This window comes from Sciurus carolinensis, chromosome 2, assembly GCF_902686445.1.
Source record: "Sciurus carolinensis chromosome 2, mSciCar1.2, whole genome shotgun sequence".
NCBI lineage: Eukaryota > Metazoa > Chordata > Mammalia > Rodentia > Sciuridae > Sciurus > Sciurus carolinensis.
The window spans coordinates 39,423,790-39,447,410 of NC_062214.1; the positions used below are offsets into that span (position 1 = coordinate 39,423,790).

The window sequence follows — 23,621 nt, forward strand, 5'->3', positions numbered from 1 at the left end:
TTTGATATTTAAGCAAGTTGATTTTTATTGGTAGGTTTTATTATTATTTTTTCCTAATGCCTTTTCTTTTGGTTAAAAGTGAAAGCTTCAGAAGTAGTGTCTTGGTTACCTGTTGCTCAAATATGTGCCACAGGCAGTTTCCTAGAATGTCAGTCACATCATTTCTCCCTAAATTTACTGCATATACCTCTCAGAGTACTGGATTATTTATGTAGACTTAAGTTTCAGGTCTGGTGAATGCCTTTGGATTAGGCATTTGAAACAGATTGCTGATATGTGTGCTGAGCTTTTGGTGTTTTGCTATTTCTTCAGCCATGCCTTGAAGGACCATTGAAGCCATATTTAGTCTTACTAACCAAAATTTATGGGAGACCACTGTTTTTCATTGAACTACAGCACTAGACCCAACAGACCAGATCAAATTAGAATGTACTCACCCTTGCTTGGTGAATGAAATCAAACTGAACTTTAAAATGAGTCAGTTAAAAGAAAACAAAACAAAACAAATCAAAACAAAACAAAAATCAGGAGATTCACAGCAACTTATCAGAAGGGTACCAGACTACCTGAGCATGCATGGTAAGGAAGCCCCTTCTACTCTAACCTTATAAGAAAAGTAACTTTTAAAGGATCAATCTGATTTTTGTTCCTTTTTGGGGGGGGTGCTTTACTTTGTATTTTAATATATCATCTGTATTTTCTTCTATAATATGCATAAAAGATATCTACTTCATTGGTCATATTTATTATTTAGTAACTGAAGCATTAAATCATGATTTTTACTTTTAATATTATATTCATTATATTTGAGATTGTTTAGTTTTCATGTGGAGAAAAAAAGACCCAGGCACAAACCTTTACATTATGCACCTGCTAGGCCTGCAACATGATTTTAATAATATTTACTAGTATGTGGGCAATTTCTATGAAGTGGCCAGAGAGGTATCAACAAGAGTGACTGTAAAGTGGCCAGTCAAATGTTAGGATCTTTGACCCACTGCTGAATCCATTTCAAGATCTGATTTAGCTTTCCACTGGGCGATCCAAGATGGTGGCCTAGAGGGTGACTGCATCTCCTGTCGCTCCAGAACCCAGGATTCAAGAAGGGGAGGCATTGAGAGACTCGGACTAAAATAGAGCCACGGGGTGAGTCTCCCCCACCGGGTGAAGCTCAGCCTGGGCGGCAGGCCCAGATAGGGGCGGCTTATCAGAGTAGGGCTGGGCAGCTAGAGTCTTCCTCAGGCAGCACTGCGCACTCCAGTGGTGGGCTCCTCCCACACGGCCAGCTTCTCCAGCTTCTCAGAGCAGGCCTCCCAGTGAGAGCCTTTCTGCACAGAACCAGCTCCAAGTCCCGGAGCCAGCACAGCGAGCCCCTGGCTGCAGGCAGCTTCAGGGACCAGGACAGGGCAGCCAGGGACTTCCCCAAGCAGCCCGGCTCCCTTCGGTGGGAGGTGCCTTTCAAGGCTAGCTTCTCGGAGCAGACCACCCAGTGAGAGCCTTTCTACACTGAGCCAGCCACAAGTCCCTGAGCCAACGGAGAGTTCCAACCCGCAGGCAGCCTCTGGGACCAGGGAAGGGCAGCCAGAGACTTCTCCAGGCGGCCCTGGCCCCTCCGGCCGCAGGCTCTTTCCACAGGGCGATCCAAGATAGCGAACTAGGGGGTGACTGCATCTCCAGTCGCTCCAGAACCCAGGATTCAAGACGGGGAGGCATTGAGAGACTTGGACTAAAATAGAGCCACGGAGTGAGTCTCTCCCACCGGGTGAAGCTCAGCCTGGGTGGCAGGCACGATTAGGGGTGGCTTATCAGAGCAGGGCAGGGCTGCTAGAGTCTTCCCCAGGTAGCCCTGCTCACTCCAGTGGGGGGCTCCTCCCACAGGACCAGCTTCTTGGTGCAGGCCCCCCAGTGAGAGCCTTTCTGCACAGAGCCAGCTCCAAGCCCTGGAACCAGTGGCGGTCTAGGGGCAGCTTTCTTCGGAAGCACTGCATTATCAAGTTCCTCCAAGACTTCAGGCTACTGAAGGCTGGGAGGTGATACACTGGAAATCTACAGGGACACTATAAGCCAATAGAGGAAATCTGCAATATCTCAGAGTCCCAAGGACATCTGACCAATATGAGAAAACAAGGGAAGAAAATGTCCCAAACAAACCCAGATACTATATCAATAAAACCCAATGACAGCACAGCAGAAGAAATGTCAGAAAGGAAGTTCAGAATGTACATAATTAAAACAATCAGGGAAGCAAACGAGGAGATGAAAGAGTAAATGCAGGCATTGAAGGAGGAGATGAAAGAGCAAATGCAGGCATTAAATGATCGCACCAATCAACACTTTAAAGACCCAAATACGGGAAGCAAGAGATCATTTCAATAAAGAGTTAGAGATACTGAAAAAAAAACAAACAGAAATCCTTGAAATGAAAGAAACAATAAACCAAGTTAAAAACTCCATAGAAAGCATAAACAATAGAATAGAACACCTGGAAGACAGAACCTCAGACATTGAAGAAAAATTATTTAATCTTGAAAACAAAGTTGGCCAAACAGAGAAGATGGTAAGAAATCATGAACAGAATCTACAAGAATTATGCGATATCATGAAAAGGCCAAATTTAAGAATTATTGGGATTGAGGAAGGCTTAGAGAAACAAACCAAAGGAATGAACAATCTATTCAATGAAATAATATCAGAAAATTTCCCAAATCTGAAGAATGAAATGGAAAACCAAGTACAAGAGGCTTATAGGACTCCAAATATACAAAATTACAACAGACCCACAGCAAGGCACATTATTATGAAAATACCTAACATACAAAATAAAGACAGAATTTTAAAGACTGTGAGAGAAAAGAACCAAATTACATTCAGGGGGAAACCAATACGGATATCAGCAGATTTTTCAATCCAGACCCTAAAAGCTAGAAGGGTCTGAAACAACATTTACAAAGCCCTGAAAGAAAACGTATGCTAACCAAGAATCTTATACCCAGCAAAACTTACTTTCAGATTTGACAATGAAGTAAGATCCTTCCATGATAAACAAAAGCTAAAGGAATTTACAAAAACAAAGCCAGCATTACAGAACATTCTCAGCAAAATATTCCATGAGGAAGAGATGAAAAACAATGATGCAAATCAGCAACGGGAGGAACTAGCCTAAAGGAATAGCCAAATAAAGGAGAAACCAAATCATGTCAAAAAACAAAAATGAGTCAAATGACTGGGAATACAAATCATATCACAATAAAAACCCTGAATATTAATGGCCTGAATTCATCAATCAAAAGACATAGACTGGCAGATTGGATTAAAAAGAAAAGTCCAACAATATGCTGCCTGCAAGAGACTCATCTCATAGAAAGAGACACCCATAGACTAAAGGTGAAAGGATGGGGAAAAACATACCATGCACACGGACACAGCAAAAAAGCTGGAGTATCCATCCTCATTTCAGTTAATGTGAACTTCAAGCCAAAACTAGTCAGAAGGGATAAAGAAAGACATTACATACTGCTTAAGGGAAGCATAAATCAGCAAGACATAACAATCATAAATTTCTATGCCCGAACATTGGCTCATTCACGTACGTCAAACAAATCCATCTCAATTCCAGAAATCAAATAGACCACAACACAATCATACTACGCGATTTTAACGCACCTCTCTCACCACTGGATAGATCTTCCAAACAAAAATCGAATAAAGAAACCATAGATCTCAATAACACAATCAACAATTTAGACTTAACTGACATATATAGTATATACCATCCAACAAAGAAGGAATACACTTTCTTCTCAGCAGCACATGGATCCTTCTCTAAAATAGACCATATTTTATGCCACAAAGCTACTGTTAGCAAATACAAGAAGATAGAGATACTACCTTGTATTCTATCAGATCATAATGGATTGAAATTAGAAATAAATGACAGAATAAAAAACAGAAACTTCTCCAATACCTGGAGATTAAATAATACACTATTATATGATGAATGAATCACAGAAGATATCAGGAGGGAAATAAAAAAATTCTTAGAAGTAAATGAGAACAAAGACACATCATATCAAAATCTCTGGAACACTATGAAAGCAGTACTCAGAGGAAGATTTATTTCATGGGACTCATTCAACAAAAGAAGTAGAAATCAACAAATAAACAACTTAAGCCCTAGAAAAAGAAGAGCAAACCAATACCAAAAGTATTAGAAGACAGGAAATAGTTAAAATCAGAGCCGAAATCAATGAAATTGAAACAAAAGAAACAATTGGAAAAATTAACAAAATAAATAGTTGGTTCTTTGAAAAAATAAACAAAATTGATAAACCCTTAGCCACACTAACAAAGAGAAAGAGGGAGAAAACTCAAATTACTAAAATTCGGAATGAACAGGGAAATATCACAACAGACACGAGTGAAATACAAAACATAATTAGAAGCTATTTTGAAAATCTATACTCCAACAAAACAGAAAACCTCGAAGACATCAACAAGTTTCTAGAGACTTATGAATTACCTAAACTGAACGAGGAGGACACACACAACTTAAATAAATCAATTTCAAGCAATGAAATAGAAGAGGTCATCAAAGGCCTACCAACAAAGAAAAGTCCGGGACCAGATGTGTTCTCAGTCGAGTTCTACAAAACCTTTAAAGAAAAACTCATTCCAATACTCCTCAAAGTATTCCATGAAACAGAAGAGGAGGGAACCCTCCCAAACTTGTTCTATGAAGTCAATATTACCCTGATACCTAAACCAGACAGAGACACATCGAGGAAAGAACATTTCAGACCAATATCCTTAATGAACATCGAGGCAAAAATTCTCCACAAAATTTTAGCAAATCGCATACAAAGATATATTAAAAAGATAGTGCACCATGATCAAGTGGTTTTTATCCCAGGGATGTAAAGTTGGTTCAACATCCGGAAATCAATAAATGTCATTCACCATATCAACAGACTTAAAGTTAAGAATTACACGATTATTTAAATAGATGCAGAAAATGCATTTGATAAAATACAATACCTCTTCATGCTCAAAACACTAGAAAAAATTGGGGTAGTGGGAACATTCCTAAACATTGTAAAGGCCATCTACGCTAAGCCCATGGCCAATATCATTCTAAATGTGAAAAAGTGAAAGCATTCACCCTAAAAACTGGAACAAGGCAGGGATACCCTCTTTCACCACTTCTATTCAAAATCGTCCTTGAAACTCTAGCCAGAGTAATTAGACAAGCCAAAGAAATTAAAGGGATACGAATTGGAAAAGAACTCAAACTATCCCTGTTCACTGATGACATGATTTTATATTTAGAGGAACCTGGAAATTCCACCAGAAAACTTTTAGAACTCATAAGTGAATTCAATAAAGTAGCAGGTTACAAGATGAATGCTCATAAATCCAATGCATTTTTATACATAAGTGATGAATCTTCAGAAAGAGAAATTAGGAAAACTACCCCATACGCAATGGCATCAAAAAAAATAAAATACTTGGGAATCAATCTCACAAAAGAGGTGAAAGACCTCTACAATGAGAACTACAGAACACTAAAGAAAGAAATTCAAGAAAACCTTAGAAGATGGAAAGATCTCCCATGTTCTTGGGTAGGAAGAATCAATATTGTCAAAATGGCCATACTACCTAAAGTGCTATACAGATTTAATGCAATTCCAATTTAAATCCCAATGACGTACCTTACAGAAATAGAGCAAGCAATTATGAAATTCATCTGGAAGAATAAAAAACCCAGAATAGCTAAAGCAATCCCCAGTAGAAAGAGCGAAGCAGGTGGTATCGCAATACCAGATCTTCAACTCTATTACAAAGCAATAGTAACAAAAACGGCATGGTATTGGTACCAAAATAGACAGGTTGATCAGTGGTACAGAATAGAGGACATGGACACAGACCCAAATAAATGCAATTTTCTCATACTAGACAAAGGGGCCAAAAATATGCAATGGAGAAAAGATAGCCTCTTCAACAAATGGTGCTGGGAAAACTGGAAATCCATATGCAACAGAATGAAACTAAACCCCTATCTATCTCTCACCCTGCACAAACCTCAACTCTAAATGGATCAAGGACCTCGGAATCAGACCACAGACCCTGCATCTTATAGAAGAAAAAGTAGGTCCAAACCTTCAACTTGTTGGCTTAGGATCAGACTTCCTTAACAGGACTCCCATAGCACAAGAAATAAAAGCAAGAATCAACAACTGGGATAGATTCAAACTAAAAAGCTTTCTCTCAGCAAAGGAAACTATCAGTAATGTGAAGAGAGTGCCTACAGTGTGGGAGAATATCTTTGCCACTCATACTTCAGATAGAGCGCTAATTTCCAGAATCTATAAAGAACTCAAAAAACTCTACACGAAGAATACAAATAATCCAATCAACAAATGGGCTAAGGAAATGAACAGACACTTCACAGAAGAAGATATACAAGCAATCAACAGATATATGAAAAAAATGTTCAACATCTCTAGTAATAAGAGAAATGCAAATCAAAACTACCCTAAGATTTCATCTCACCCCAATTAGAATGGCGATTATCAAGAACACAGGCAACAATAGGTGTTGATGAGAATGTGGGGAAAAGGTACACTCATACATTACTGGTGGGGTTGCAAATTAGTGCAGCCACTCTGGAAAGCAGTATGGAGATTCCTCAGAAAGCTTGGAATGGAACCACCATTTGACCCAGCTACCCCACTCCTTGGCCTATACCCAAAGAACTTAAAATCAGCATACTACAGAGATACCGCCACATCAATGTTCATTGCTGCTCAATTCACCACAGCCAGATTGTGGAATCACCTAGATGCCCTTCAGTTGATGAATGGATAAAAAAACTGTGGCATATATATACAATGGAATATTACTCCGCAATGAAGAATGATAAAATTATGGCATTTGCAGGCAAATGGATGAAACTGGAGAATATCATGCTAAGTGAGATAAGCCAATCTCAAAAAACTAAAGGACAAATGATCTCGCTGATAAGCGGATGAGGACATATAATGGGGGGTGGGAGGGGTTAGCGTTAGGGTCAGGGTTAGATTTAGGTTTAGGGATAAGGAGGGTGGTAAGAATGGAGGAAGGAAAGACTGTATAGAGGGAAAAGAGGGGTGGGAGGGGTGGGGGGTATGGAAAAAAAATAACAGTATGAATCAAACAACATTACCCTATGTAAATTTATGATTACACAAATGGTATGCCTTGACTCCATGTACAAATAGAGAAACAACTTGTATCCCATTTGTTTACAATAAAAAAAAAAGATCTGACTTATATTATCATCTGGTTCTTCTGGTTTATTGCTGGGCAGCTGATGTTGAGTTTCTTCTTTGGGAGATGTTATGGCTTCTTCATAAAGAACTTGAAAAATCTGACGCTGAATATTATCTTTTAATTTCTTCTCACCATAACCCCTTGTTTCAAGCCTTTTGTACAATACACTGTTATCTGTTCTCAACACAAAAACCATATGAAACCAGCATTCAGGGAAGAGATCACAACAAAATAGCTCCACCTTCACTCATTTGGTTTCCTAACTCATCAACTACTCTGTCTTCATCAAAAATGGAACAATCATACTCTTCATCATAGCCATTATGTAACTGCCCTTCTGGAGCTGGGAATTACCCACATTAATGTATTTCAGTCCTGATTTTAATGCAAGTTATTTGCCTAGTGTAGTTTTTCCAACCCTTGGAGAAGCATCCTGCAAGAAGGAGAGTCGATCTGTCTACCTCTCTCCACCTCACAAAGGAACCACTGGCCATGATTTTTGTTCCTTATTTCTGCTTTCTTCATTCTGTTTCTGCCTATAAAGCTAATATCCTCTATCAACTCACCAAAACTCCCTCTGTTTCATAGCCTGGATGCTGCCCACTACATGAATCATTAACAACAATCAATTTTGTCTTTAAAATTCAATTTGTTCAAATTTTGCTTTCAACAGTCTGTAAGAAGCATGTAGAAACATGACTTGAGATTATATATTTTTGGATAATTTTTTATGCTTTTGCTTTTATTGGTGCATTATTTTAGATGATTTCTTGATTATTAAGTTTCTCATGCATTTATAGGAAAACAAATGACTGATAGTTTTAACTTTATGATGAAAGAGTAGTGAATTGTTTGACTTGGACAAGAAGATAAAGACAATGAAAATAGGATAAAAACAACAAAGTTGAATTCAGCCCTAAATTCATCCCTGGAATTCTCTTTTTTAACATTTAATCCTGAGTAGTACATGGTTTTAGCATCTCATACCTTGTTATATGCCTCTTTTACTAAAATAGTCACTTTTTTGCAAATATTTTCATTGGGGACCCTAGGAAACTCATATTCTGCTATATGTACAAAGTAAAGAATTTCAGTTGGTCTTTTTACCTGTGTTAGGACATTCATTGGATATAGTTTAACCTTTCAACATATATACATTTTAGCTTAAAACAATATTAACTATGTTTAATTTTTAAATTTTTCCATTTTAAAAACTATATTAATTTGATGGTCCATATCTTTACTATTAGTATTTCCTCTGCACACGAGAAGTTCTTGTTACAACACTTACCACTCTGTAATATCAGTCGAGAAGATCAGGAAGTTTATCTTCCATTTTTTAAAACCTAAATTATCTATTACACTTGTGTTTCTTGATGATTAAAAGGAGATGCAGCTGAAAAAATCTAAAACACAGCAAGGACAGTACTGTCATATTAGAACATTGCTTTATTCTTTTTTTTTTAATTTTTTTTATTTTTTTTATTTTTTTACGTTTACATAGGGTAATGATGTTTATTTTATTTTTCCCCTCCCCCCCACCCCTCCCACCCCTCCCACCCCTCCCACCCCTCTTTTCCCTCTACACAGTCCTTCTTTCCTTCATTCTTACCGCTCTCCTTAGCCTAACTCTAAACCTAACCCTAAACCTAATGCTAACCCCTCCCAACCCCCATTATATGTCCTCATCCGCTTATCAGCGAGATCATTCGTCCTTTAGTTTTTTGAGATTGGCTTATCTCACTTAGCATGATATTCTCCAATTTCGTCCATTTGCCTACAAATGCCATAATTTTATCATTCTTCATTGCGGAGTAATATTCCATTGTATAAATATGCCACAGTTTCTTTATCCATTCATCAACTGAAGGGCATCTAGTTGAATTGAGCAGCAATGAACATTGATGTGGCTGTATCTCTGTAGTATGCTGATTTTAAGTCCTTTGGGTATAGGCCAAGGAGTGGGATAGCTGGGTCAAATGGTGGTTCCATTCCAAGCTTTCTGAGGAATCTCCACACTGCTTTCCAGAGTGGCTGCACTAATTTGCAACCCCACCAGCAATGTATGAGTGTTCCTTTTTCACCACATCCTCGCCAACACCTATTGTAGCTTGTATTCTTGATAATCGCCATTCTAATTGGGGTGAGATGAAATCTTAGTGTAGTTTTGATTTGCATTTCCCTTATTACTAGGGATGTTGAACATTTTTTCATATATCTGTTGATTACTTGTACATCTTCTTCTGTGAAGTGTCTGTTCATTTCCTTAGCCCATTTGTTGATTGGATTATTTGTATTCTTCGTGTAGAGTTTTTTGAGTTCTTTATAGATTCTGGAAATTAGCGCTCTATCTGAGGTATGGTTGGCAAAGATATTCTCCCACTCTGTAGGCTCTCTCTTCACATTTCTGATAGTTTCCTTTGCTGAGAGAAAGCTTTTTAGTCTGAATCTATCCCAGTTGTTGATTCTTGCTTTTATTTCTTGTGCTATGGGAGTCCTGTTAAGGAAATCTGATCCTAAGCCAACAAGTTGAAGATTTGGACCTACTTTTTCTTCTATAAGATGCAGGGTCTCTGGTCTGATTCCGAGGTCCTTGATCCATTTTGAGTTGAGTTTTGTGTAGGGTGAGAGATAGGGGTTTAATTTCATTCTATTGCATATAGTTTTCCAGTTTTCCCAGCACCATTTGTTGAAGAGGCTATCTTTTCTCCATTGCATATTTTTGGAACCTTTGTCTAGTATGAGAAAATTGTATTTATTTGGGTTTGTGTCCATGTCCTCTATTCTGTACCATTGATCTACCTGTCTATTTTGGTACCAATACCATGCCGTTTTTGTTACTATTGCTTTGTAGTAGAGTTGAAGATCTGGTGCTTTATTCTTAAGAGTGATTTCATCCTCCCTAGAGTTAGTGGTGAACAAGAAAGACCTAGGTGGTAGAGATCATCTAGGTGGGAGAATGGGATGGTTCTCTAGAACTTCTTGTGGTTGAACCTTTTTTTTTTTTTTCTTGAATCTTTATTATTTGACCTGAGTTTTATTTCAAATATGGTAAGACTGTTGGGTGGTACATAAGACTGATGGGTCAAACATAAAGACACATTTTATCCCCACTTTTGGTTTTTACCCATTCTCCTATTTTCCTTCATTGATATAAAGTTTGACTTAAATATGGAAAAGAAATAATTTTCTCTTATTAAAAACGGGTATCTTGTATGACTTGGGAACCAGTGAATAGTTTTGCTAATCAAGATTATCTTCAACTACAGATGTATTTTACAATTACAAAGATTATTTTATGTTTATTCTTTGAAAATATTTTTATTAGTGCATTAGTTATGTATAATAGCAATTAGTTATATATAATAGTGGAATTCATTTTGACATAATTATATCTGCCTGGAATATAATTTGCTCTATTTCAGACTCCGTACATCTAATTAACCTCCTCTTCTTCCTCCATCTGGACCCCTTCCTCTACTCTACTGGTCTTTCTTCTGTTTATTAATTTTTTAATTGATGCGTTATAGATAATACATAAGGGCAAAATTCACTGTGGTATATTCATATTGCATATAGCCTAATTTGGTCAATTTTATCTCATAGTTCCTCCCTTTTCTTGTACCTCCTCCCTCCACCTTTATCCCCTTCCCCTACTCTACTAATCTCTACTCCATTTTCATGGGATGCCCTATCCTGTTCTTTTCCCCTTATTTTGCTCTAGTTTTATGGCTAAAACTCCATTATACATATATACCACATTTTCTTTATTAATTCATCTGTTGATGGCAACCTGGGCTGTTTTTATACCTTGGTTATTGTGAATTACACTACTATAAACATTGATGCACCTGTATCTTCATACTTATAGTATGCTGATTTTAGTTCTTTTGGATATATACCCAAAGACATCTGGGTCACATGATCCATTCCTAGTCTTTTCAGGAATCTCTAGTGCTTTCTAAAGTGGTTGCACTAGTTTGTAGCCACAGCAATAATGTGTCATGCCCACATTTATTATTATTCATATTTTTGATGATTGAGTTTTGATTTGCATTTCCCTAATTACTAAGGATATTGAACATTTCTTTTCACATGTTTATTGGCCATTTGTATTTCTTCTTTTGAGAAATGTATCCTTAGTTTTTTCACCCACCTTCTGATTGAGTTATTTGGTTTTTTGTTTGTGTTTGGTATTAAGTTTGTCAAATTCTTTATATAGTCTGGATATTACTTCCCAATTAGAGGAATAGGTGGCAAATATTTTCTTCCATCCTGTAGGTTCTTTCTTCATGCTCTTGTTTCCTGTGCTCTTTAGAAGCTTTTAAATTTTATGCCAGACCACTTATTGATTCTTGATTTTATTTCTTGAGATTTAGGGGCCTTGTTAAGGAACTTGGTGCCTGTGCCAATAGTTGGAGTATTGAACCTAAGTTTTCTTCTAGAAGTTGCAAAGTTTCTGGTTTAATTCCTAGGCCTTTAATCCCCTTTAATTAGACCTTTGTGCAAGGTGAGTGATAGGGATTTATTTTCATTCACCTGCATATGGACATCCAGTTTTTCTAGCACCATTTGTTAAAGAAAGTTTTCTTTTTCCTGAACATATGTTTTTGACACTGTTGTTAAGTATCAGATGACTGTATTTAAGTGGATTTATTGCTGTGTCTTCTGTTCTTCATGTCTTTGTATCTGTGTTGGTGCTAGTGCCATGCTGTTTTGTTTCTATAGCTCTGTAGCATAATTTGAGAACAGGAATTGTGATGCATTCAGCATCATTCTTCTTGATAAGTATTGTTTTGGCTATTCTGGGTCTTTTATTCTTCCAAATGAATTTTAGGACTGTTTTTCCTTTTTTTCTAGGACTGTGAGGAATGTTGTTGACATTTTGATGGAGATTACATTGACTGTGTATATTGCTGTTGGCAATATGGCCATTTTGACAATATTAATTCTGCTTCTTCAAGAACATGAGAGGTCTTTTAATCTTCTAAGGCCTTTTTCAACGTTCTGTAGTTTTCATTATAGAGGTCTTTCACCTTCCTGGTTAGCTATATTCTTAGGTATTTTATTTTATTTATTTTTTGAGGTTTATGAGAATGGGATAGTTTTCCTGATTTCTTTCTCAGTGGATTTATTATTGGAGTATAGGAGATCTATTGATTTTTATGTGTTGATCTTGTACCCTCTTATTTTGCTGAATTTGCTTATCAGCTTTAGAATTCTTCTAGTGGAGTTTTTTGGGTTTTCTAGATATAGGATAATGTCATCAGCAAACAGATATTTTGACTTCTTTTCATGTTTATTCTTTCAATATACAGTTATTGAGCACCTGTTTTGTGATAGAATCTCACAGTCTAAATGTAATAAATAATTCCTTCACTCTTGAGAATATAGTTTTTGTTGTTCTTCAAGTCAGAATTAGGGACAATGAATGATAGATAGGACAGAGGTTTTGACTTACCAGAAAGAACTTGATAATTACCAAAGCATGAAAAAAAATGAGAATGAACACTGAGAGCCAGTGAGCACTTCTTAGTTAGAAATATTTAACCAGTGAATTATTTTATCTCAGAGAAGTACTACAGTGTTTTGGAGGGTTGAAGAAACTTCCAAGATTCCTTCAGAATTTAGACTTAGGTTTTTGTGCTTTTGCTTCCATTAGGCATCTTTATAAGGGTTATCTTCTTGTCCTAGAAAAATTTCTGCCAAGGACATGGGTGTAGCTTTAGTTAGAAGGCTGGAAAGGTGTGTTTTAATAACTTCCAAAGTCTTAAGTAAATAACAACAAGGAGCAGCAAGGCAGAAATAATTATGCACCAAGGTCTTCCCAGTATCCTCCCTTAGCTGCTGTAATTTTACCCAAACCCTTACTTCCTTGGATTGGACAGTCATGCTAAGTGGTACTGAAATTCTCAGATCAACAGAATGAAGGATAAGGAACTGACTGGGTCATATATATCTTTTTAAAAAATTATTTTTAGTTATACATGATAGTAAAATGTATTTTGGCAGAATATACATACATAGAGTATAACTTATTCTATTTTGGATCCCACTCTTGTAGTTATACATGATGTGGTGTTACCCTGGTGGTGTATACAGATACAAGGGTAGGAAAGTTATGACCAATTAATTCTACTTTCTTTCTTATTCCCCTCCCCTCTCTCTTCCCTTCATTCCCCTTTGTCTAGTACAATACATTTTTATTATTCTTCTTCCCAACCTCCCTTGTTTTGGGTTAGCATCCACAAATAAGAGAACATTTAGCCTTTGGTTTTATGTGATTGGCTTATTTTCATATGTATCTTAAAAGTATTCTAGTTTTGAATTTGTGGAAGATTTTATTAATTTTTTACAGATTAAAACATTCAAGTTAAAACCAAAATATTTTATTTGTTTACAGTGTTTACTTATTAAAACCTATGAAATAATATCAGTCTGATAGAAATAGCCCTCTTGATTATTTGGGGAAAACATCATGGCTTGGCAAAGTAAAAGCCATGGCAAGGAAACACTTAGAAGTAAAATCTTTGAACTGTTTGTCATTGGGAGAAAACACCTACAGTTTCTGAGAGATGTCACAAAGAACTTTCCCATGATACCCATAATCATGTATATATGCAACATAGATTTTTGATGATTGTCATTTAATATAAAATAATTCACTTACTGATGTCATTTCTTAAAAATGCATTCTCTACTAACATCAGTGGAATTTGACTGTCCATTATCATTAATCTTTCATGTCTTAAGGGGAGGATTTCAGTGGTACAGAAAAACAAGGAAAATTTCATAGCATGAACAGAAAAGAATTTAACTTTGTTTTGTATTATAGTGAAGGAAGAATAAGAACAGTATAAGAGAACTGAGAGTTGAGAGAATGTGTGAAATGAAATTGCTGGCAATTTTTTATTCTTCCTAGGGAAAGTTCATCATTGTAATTATGTATTAAAATTTCTAAATGTAGTCCAACTTTATTGGCAAAATAATAATAGATTATTTTGAAGTTTGAAAAAAATCTAATGGAGCTTAAATTTTATTAATAATCTTGGTGCATGCATGCGTGTGTGTGTGTGTGTGTGCACATGTATGTGAATTATCACATTTCATATATTTGTTAAACTTTTGAGTGAAGGCAGATATTATTGGAGAACAGATCTATTTGTAAAACCCTGGACAGGAACATCCAAATTGGCAAAATGATTTGGTGCCCATCTGCAGTAAATCAAGATGTGCATCTGACTAGGTTGCAGCTTTGTGCCAATGCCTGTCTCAACATGTTCAGTTTTTAACTGAATTCTGTCAAATTATAATTACTATCACAGATATTTTCTTATGGATGTGTCTATTGTGTGATTATAGGTCTATTCAGAAAGGGTCAGGGTTTCTTTTTGACCACAATATTAATTTAGAAGTGCCTGACACAAGTCTTCTCCCTTTATCCCCTTTCTCCATTTCCCATTCATTCTCATTCATTTGGAAATAGATCATCAGGATAGTGGTTGGGAAATGCTCCATTGTGCAAGGGAACCTCTGTTCCTCTCTCTGAGTGTTTTTTCATTTGTTTTTCATTTTGTTTTTGTGGTACCGAGGCACTTAACCACAGAGCCACATCCCCAGTCCTTTGTTGTATTTTATTTGAAGATAGGGTCTCACTGGTTTTCTTAGGGCCTCATTAAGTTGCTGAGGTTGGTTTTGAACTTGAGATCCTCCTGCCTCAGCTTCCCAAATTGCTAGGTTTACAGGTGTGAGCCACCTGTGCATTTTATTTTATTTTTTTGAGACATTCTATGTTGTTCTGATTTGAAAACAAAACTTGATAGTTTCAAGAAATAGGGTTAGGGGTAAGGAGAGTGACACAATACCCTCCACTGCCCATGGGGAGGGGGGAACACTTTAATGAGCGGATTAAGGATAAGAGTATATGAAGTAAGGGAAGCATAAATCAGCAAGATATAACAATCATAAACATCTATGCCCCAAACAGTGGCTCATCCATATATGTTAAACAAATCCTTCTCAATTTTAGAAACCAAATAGACCATAACACAATAATACTAGGTGATTTTAACACGCCTCTTTCACCACTGGACAGATCTTCCAAACAAAAATTGAACAAAGAAACCATAGATCTCAATAACACAATCAATAATTTAGACTTAACAGACATTTATAGAATATACCATCCAACCAAGAGCGAATACACTTTCTTCTCAGCAGCACATGGATCCTTCTCTAAAATAGACCATATATTATGCCACAAAACTAATGTCAGCAAATACAAGAAGATAGAGACACTACCTTGTATTGTATCAGATCATAATGGATTGAAGTTAGAAATAAATGAAAGAGTAAAAAACAGAAACTACTCCAACACCTGGAGATTAAACAATATGCTACTATATGATGAATGGATAACAGAAGATATTAGGAAGGAAATTAAAAAATTCTTAGAGGTAAACGAGAACAAAGAAACAACATATCAAAATCTCTGGGACACTATGAAAGCGGTACTTAGAGGAAGATTTATTTCATGGAGCGCATTTAATAAAAGAAGTAAAACTCAAAAAATAAATGACCTAACACTACAGCTCAAAGCCCTAGAAAAAGAAGAACAGACCAACACCAAAAGTAGTAGAAGACAGGAAATAGTTAAACTCAGAGCTGAAATCAACGAAATTGAAACGAAAGAAACAATACAAAAAATTGACAAAATAAATAGTTGGTTCTTCGAAAAAATAAACAAAATTGATAAACCTTTAGCCACACTAACAAAGAGAAGACGAGAGAAAACCCAAATCACTAAAATTCGGAATGAACAAGGAAATATCACAACAGACACGACCGAAATACAAAACATAATTAGAAGCTATTTTGAAAATCTATACTCCAACAAAATAGAAAATTTCGAAGACATCAACAGGTTTCTAGAGACATATGAATTGCCTAAACTGAACGAGGAGGACATACACAATTTAAATAGACCAATTTCAAGTAATGAAATAGAAGAAGTCATCAAAAGCCTTCCAACAAAGAAAAGTCCAGGACCAGATGGGTTCTCAGCCGAGTTCTACAAAACTTTTAAAGAAGAACTCATTCCAATACTTCTCAAAGTATTCCATAAAATAGAAGAGGAGGGAACCCTCCCAAACTCATTCTATGAAGCCAATATTACCCTGATTCCTAAACCAGACAGAGACACATCGAGGAAAGAAAATTTCAGACCGATATCCTTAATGAACATCGACGCAAAAATTCTCAACAAAATTTTAGCAAATCGCATACAAAAACATATTAAAAAGATAGTGCACCATGATCAAGTGGGTTTCATCCCAGGGATGCAAGGTTGGTTCAACATCAGGAAATCAATAAATGTCATTCACCATATCAATAGACTTAAAGTCAAGAATCACATGATTATTTCGATAGATGCAGAAAAAGCATTTGATAAAATACAGCACCCCTTCATGCTCAAAACACTAGAAAAAATAGGGATAGTGGGAACATTCCTTAACATTGTAAAGGCCATCTATGCTAAACCCATGGCTAATATCATTCTTAATGGTGAAAAACTGAAAGCATTCCCTCTAAAAACTGGAACAAGGCAGGGATGCCCTCTTTCACCACTTCTATTCAATATCGTCCTTGAAACTCTAGCCAGAGCAATTAGACAGACCAAAGAAATTAAAGGGATACGAATAGGAAAAGAAGAACTCAAACTATCCCTATTTGCTGATGATATGATTGTATACTTAGAGGAACCAGGAAATTCCACCAGAAAACTTTTAGATCTCATAATTGAATTCAGTAAAGTAGCGGGATATAAGATCAATGCACATAAATCGAAGGCATTTTTATATATAAGCGATGAATCTTCAGAAAGAGAAATTAGGAAAACTACCCCATTCACAATAGCTTCGAAAAAAATAAAGTATTTGGGAATCAATCTCACAAAAGAGGTGAAAGACCTCTACAATGAGAACTACAGAACACTAAAGAAAGAAATTCAAGAAAACCTTAGAAGATGGAAAGATCTCCCATGTTCTTGGATAGGAAGAATTAATATTGTCAAAATGGCCATACTACCAAAAGTGCTATACAGATTCAATGCAATTCCAATTAAAATCCCAATGATGTACCTTACAGAAATAGAGCAAGCAATTATGAAATTCATCTGGAAGAATAAAAAACCCAGAATAGCTAAAGCAATCCTTGGCAGAAAGAGTGAAGCAGGGGGTATCGCAATACCAGATCTTCAACTCTACTACAAAGCAATAGTAACAAAAACGGCATGGTATTGGTACCAAAATAGAAAGGTGGATCAATGGTACAGAATAGAGGACACGGACACAAACCCAAATAAATACAATTTTCTCATACTAGACAAAGGGGCCAAAAATATGCAATGGAGAAAAGATAGCCTCTTCAACAAATGGTGCTGGGAGAATTGGAAATCCATATGCAACAGAATGAAACTAAACCCATATCTCTCACCATGCACAAAACTAAACTCAAAATGGATTAAGGATCTCGGAATCAGACCAGAGACCTTGCATCTTATAGAAGAAAAAGTAGGTCCAGAGCTTCAACATGTCAGCTTAGGACCAGACTTCCTCAACAGGACTCCCATAGCACAAGAAATAAAAGCAAGAATTAATAACTGGGATAGATTCAAACTAAAAAGCTTTCTCTCAGCAAAGGAAACTATCAGCAATGCAAAGAAAGAGCCTACAGAGTGGGAGAAAATCTTTGCCAATCATACTTCAGATAGAGCGCTAATCTCCAGAATCTATAAAGAACTCAAAAAACTCTACACCAAGAATGCAAATAATCCAATTGACAAATGGGCTAAGGAAATGAATAGACACTTCACAGAAGAAGATCTACAAGCAATCAACAAACATATGGAAAAATGTTCAACATCTCTAGTAATAAGAGAAATGCAAATCAAAACCACCCTAAGATTCCATCTCACCCCAATTAGAATGGCAATTATCAAGAATAGAACCAACAACAGGTGTTGGCGAGGATGCGGGGAGAAAGGTACACTCTTACATTGCTGGTGGGGCTGCAAATTAGTGCAGCCACTCTGGAAAGCAGTGTGGAGATTCCTTAGAAAACTTGGAATGGAAACACCATTTGACCCAGCTATCCCACTCCTTGGCCTATACCCAAAGGACTTAAAATCAGCATATTACAGAGATACAGCCACATCAATGTTCATAGCTGCTCAGTTCACAATAGCCAGATTGTGGAACCAACCTAGATGTCCTTCAATTGACGAATGGATAAAGAAAATGTGGTATATATATACAATGGAATATTACTCAGCCATAAAGAATGATAAAATTATGGCATTTGCAGGCAAATGGATGAAACTGGAGAATATCATGCTAAGTGAGATAAGCCAATCTCAAAAAACCAAAGGAAGAATGATATCGCTAATAAGTGGATGATGACACATAATGGGGGTGGGAAGGGTTAGTGTTGGGGTTGGAGTTGGGTTTAGGGAGGGGGGCAGGAATGGAGGAAGGAAGGACTGTATAGATGGAGGGGAAGGGTGGGAGGGGAGGGGGGGAAGGGAAAAAATGGCAGAATGAATCAAACAACATTACCCTATGTAAATTTATGATTACACAAATGGTATGCCTTTACTCCATGTACAAACAGAGAAACATCATGTATCCCATTTGTTTACAATAAAAAGAAAAAAAAAAAAAAAGAGTATATGAAGTAAAATCCTGATAAGGATCATATGTGAAATGACCTTGTGGTTGCCTCCATGTAGAGACAGGGAAGCTAGGTATTTATCTACTGACCCTATCCTTCATTGGTTGATAATTGCTCTTGGGGATGTGTTAAATCTATGGCACTTCCAGACTATCTTGAACATGAGCTGAGGTGTTGGAGATGCATAGAAACATGGACTGGAGGTAGGGAACTTGCAGATTGTACAACTTGAAGCCTACAGGTGAATTCAAATGGGCCCAGGAGATGTGGAATAGGGCATCAGCAATGGCTGATGCATACATATAGTATCTATTGTATAGAAGGTTCAGAAACTTGACCAAAGTCTCAAACTTGGTAGTGGTGGAGCTTTTTGAGCAAACCTACCTTTTTCTCTTGGTGCTCAGTTATCCCCAGGACAGGGCTAGAATATCACCGGTCCCCATTCCTGAAGGCTTGTGAATCAGAGACTGAAACAGTGGGACAGTTGGGTAGGGATGGCAATTTATTTGTCACAAGTCTTTTTTCTTATACACTTTCTCTCTTCAGTTCATTCTCCATGCAGTATTCAAAATTATATTTAAAACACAAATCAAATTACACAACCACCTCTGCCTAAAATCCCCTATAATATTGTAAATATATTCACATGCATTTTAAAAGAAGTGTGACAATGTCTTTTTTTAACTGATAAAAGTTTTTATTTCACTTTTGATTTTTTACACTTTTCCTGATTATTTTGTGTAAGGTGAAATTAGAACTATTTAAAAGACATGTAACAATCTAGCATATCCATAACTGGGGATTTTTCTTTTTTGCTATACTGTTTTCACAACTGCAGGTGTGCTTGCTAGGCAGTGTAACCATCACAGAGGCAAACATTAGGCAGAATACTGGTAAGGAAAAATAAAGCAAAGAGCTATCAGATAATTGGTTCTACATTTCACTATTGCATTGCAAGCATGGCAATGTCTTTAAAACATATAGTTGTAAATTACATAGTTGTAGTTTTATTATTTACCCAAGCTTATTTTAGACTGAAAAGAGTCCAATTTTTTAAAAATAAAACTCTAGAAACCAAAACACCTTTATGTTGCTTTCCTTTGCATTCAGGACACTTTCAAGTTTATCATGTCTGTGAACTCGGTTACGTTTATTACCCCAGATGTTTTTTTACCACATGAGCAATTAATATAATTGGAGACTATGAAGTGTTTATGTCAAGGCAAGGAGCAGTAGAAGTTTCATTGTGGTGACTTTGCAGGCAGTCAAACATATTTCACTGTGTACTTCCAGCCTAACCCGTCCCTTTCTATTTTTATATTGAAAAGAAAAAAGAAGTTCACAATGCCACTCAGAAACTGGCAGTTTCTTTTACAATGTCGTATATTTCTAATTTCCATATATATCCTTCCAGTGGAATGGCCCTGGGAGCAAATTACTTTCACTTTTGACAGGTGTAAAAAGGCAAATTCTGCCAGTTTCTGATTGAAATGTTATACCAACTTTTCTGCAACTAGCATGATGGGCAACAAAAGACAGAGATGTTGCTGGGTCAGGTGAAGTTGTTACCATAATCCCCTTTACCTATTTTGAGCTCCTGAGCAAGAAAATCCTATGTCAAGGTACATTAGCACCACCTGCTTTCAGCACCTTCAAATGGCTTAGCAACAGACAGATTCTTTAACGTTTATAATCATGCTTTACATTCAAGGAGGCTCAAGGGAAAAAAAATCAGGCATGATTTCTGAAGACTCTGTAATGAACTCATCTTTTCATTCTTCATCTAGATTTTATTTTCCTGTACGAAGATGGTCTACTGACCATCCATAATTAGTCTTGTTGTTCTTTACCTGGAAATATACAGTTATGAATCCTATTGGTAGGGGAATACCTTCCTTCATGAAATGAATGCCTGCCACAAAAAATGAGCATCAAAAGTCATATTACATCTTAATTACAGAATGGACCCTTCACAATAATGTGAATGTAATGAATCCTTTTTAGACTTTCATATCCTTAAATCTCAAATAATGTGCTTGTTCTCTCAATTTGGATTTGTATATATTTTACATAAGAATAGGTATTCTGAAGGGGAGCATACATATTAATTTGTATTTGGTGACATACTTTTTGAGATGCACTTAAAAATTTTCCATGTAGTCTGGTAAGTTCTTTCTAGGTGGATCTCTCCTCCCCAGTATATTCTTAGGACTTTCCCACACATTCTTTTACCTCTGTTCAGTTGTCATCTTCCAAGGAAGTTTTCTCTGATCACCTTATATAATCTTCTACCTCTTGTTCTGCTTTACTTTTTTCCTTTCTTTTAAAATCACAGACATATTATACACTTGTTTTCTATCTTGATTCACTGAAACCAGGTTTTTTTATTGGGGGGTGGGGAGCAGTGACTGGCAAGTGTGTACACACTATCTATGTTTATTGATTGAGTGAATGAATACATTAAAAAAATGAACTTGATAAGGTGTGATGTATATAAAACTCAATATTGTCTGTTTGTTTCATTTTGTGAGAATACGTATGGATACATGTCCTGGGGAGAAAGAAATATATTATCATTTACCTTTGTATTTTTCTTGATCTTGTATCTGTTATAGATATAATAGGATATAGCATATTTAACTGCTCAAATGTCAACATTTTTAGAAATATGATTAATAGATTCTTTAAATTGTATGATCCTGAGACTCATCTGTTGAATCAGAGCATAGTCTGATATATATATCTATATGTATATGTGGATATGATATATCTGTATCTATCTATCTATCTATCTATCTGGAACCACAAATCATAAAATAGTATGAAACTCGAAGTAAGGTAATGCAAACCTCACTTTATATGCTCAATTTGACTAAGCTGTAGGTTTTTAAAATTTGGAATTTAATTAACATTTTAAAATTTCAATATATTGCACAAAAATGTCTAAATTTCCAACTTCGTTAAATAATGTGAAGGTCTGATGATACTAGGCACCTATTCCTGCATGGCATCCATTAGGTGGAGTTGATTGTTAATATGTTGATCAAAGTCTCTGTCACCCGCTTTTGCTTTTTATTCATCTTATTCCTATATTTATCTTACCAATAAGGCACTGTTGGTATTCAGTGTAACTCCCTGTTTTACACCATGTTAATGCTTAGGTGTCACTGAGATGGAGTTGGAAAAATGTAAAGTTAAGAAAAAAAAACCTCTGTCGTTCATTTTGCTTTAAATATTTTTAAATATTTTGCACTAAAATAGGAAAAGAGAGCTTATACCTACTTTTGATTCTTTTCCTCAAAATAACTCAATGTTCTATATACTGAGAGAAGTTTGAATGCTCACAAGTATACATATTTGTCAAAATTCAGTGAATGAACATTTTTGTGCAATTCATTACATGCAAATTTTAATAAACTGAAACAAATATTGACCCATAATAAATCATATATGAGAAGATATATTTAGGAAGAAATTTTGTATGTCTGAAAATCACTTTGGAAATCACCAAAAACAAAAATTGATAGATAAGTGATAAAGGAAGCATAGTAAAATGGTAGAAGTAGAATCCAGGTAAGAGATTTCACTCTATGCATCTTTCAACTTTGCTATATAATTGAAAGTTTTCATAATAAAATGTTAGGGAAGATAATCTACAACTAAATATGACTAATTTTCATACTATTTCTGCTTTTAGGAAAGTTTTTTGTTCAAATTAAATTTAAAATTTTGCATAATGAACCAATGAAATATGAAATTAATGTAAATCTTATATTCTGCTTCTTTATGATTAAAATTTTTTAGAATTTTAAAAATTTGTTCTAATTAGTTATAAATGGCAGATTGCACTTTGACACATCATACATAAATGGATTATAACTTCTCATTCTTTTGTTTGTACATGATGTAGAATCACACCAGTCCTGTAGTCATATATGCACATAGGGTAATAAAGTCCGATTCATTCTACTATCCTTCCTAACCCCAGACCCCCTCCCATCCTTTCACTCCCCTCTGCCTAATCCAAAGTAACTATTCTTCCCTAGCCCCACTCCCTTATTGTGAATTAGCATCTGCATATCAGAGAAAACTTTCGGCCTTTTTTGTGGGGGGATTGGGTTATTTGGCTTAGCATGATATTCTCCAGCTCCATCCATTTAAAGGAGTTTTTATATTAAAATATCCAAGAGTGATCTATAAATGTAATTTTGTGATATTTGTACTCCTTTGTAGAAGATTGTCCCTTTTGTGTTTCATTTTATTCTTTATTCCTATATCTATTTTCATATGACCTGTATAACTCAAATTATATTCTCTGGGTTCCTCAAGTTTTAAATCTTTTAAAATTTTATATATGGAGTATGAACTAATTTTAACTGATGATGCTTTTACAGTATACTTTGTAAGGTGAAGTCATTTAGCATTTAAATGTTTAATTCATATATACTTTTCTAATAATTGACATTTTGGCATAATTAAGAGATTTTTTTCATTCACAGACTGTTTCTTTCATGCACCGTAAACTTCTGTTTAACATTTATAAACAGGCGCTTGTAGGACTATTAAAAGTAGGTTAATTATAA

General features: G+C 35.8%; 1 protein-coding gene and 1 pseudogene across 3 annotated transcripts in view; one reads left to right on the forward strand and one right to left on the reverse strand.

The window, feature by feature from the left end:
- The window catches only part of Macrod2 (mono-ADP ribosylhydrolase 2), a 2,075,735-nt gene that overhangs the window by 558,870 nt on the left and 1,493,244 nt on the right, over nt 1–23,621 (forward strand). The gene's annotated exons all lie outside the window — the stretch shown is intronic.
- LOC124972843 (adenylate kinase isoenzyme 6-like) lies at nt 974–8,433 on the reverse strand (annotated as a pseudogene).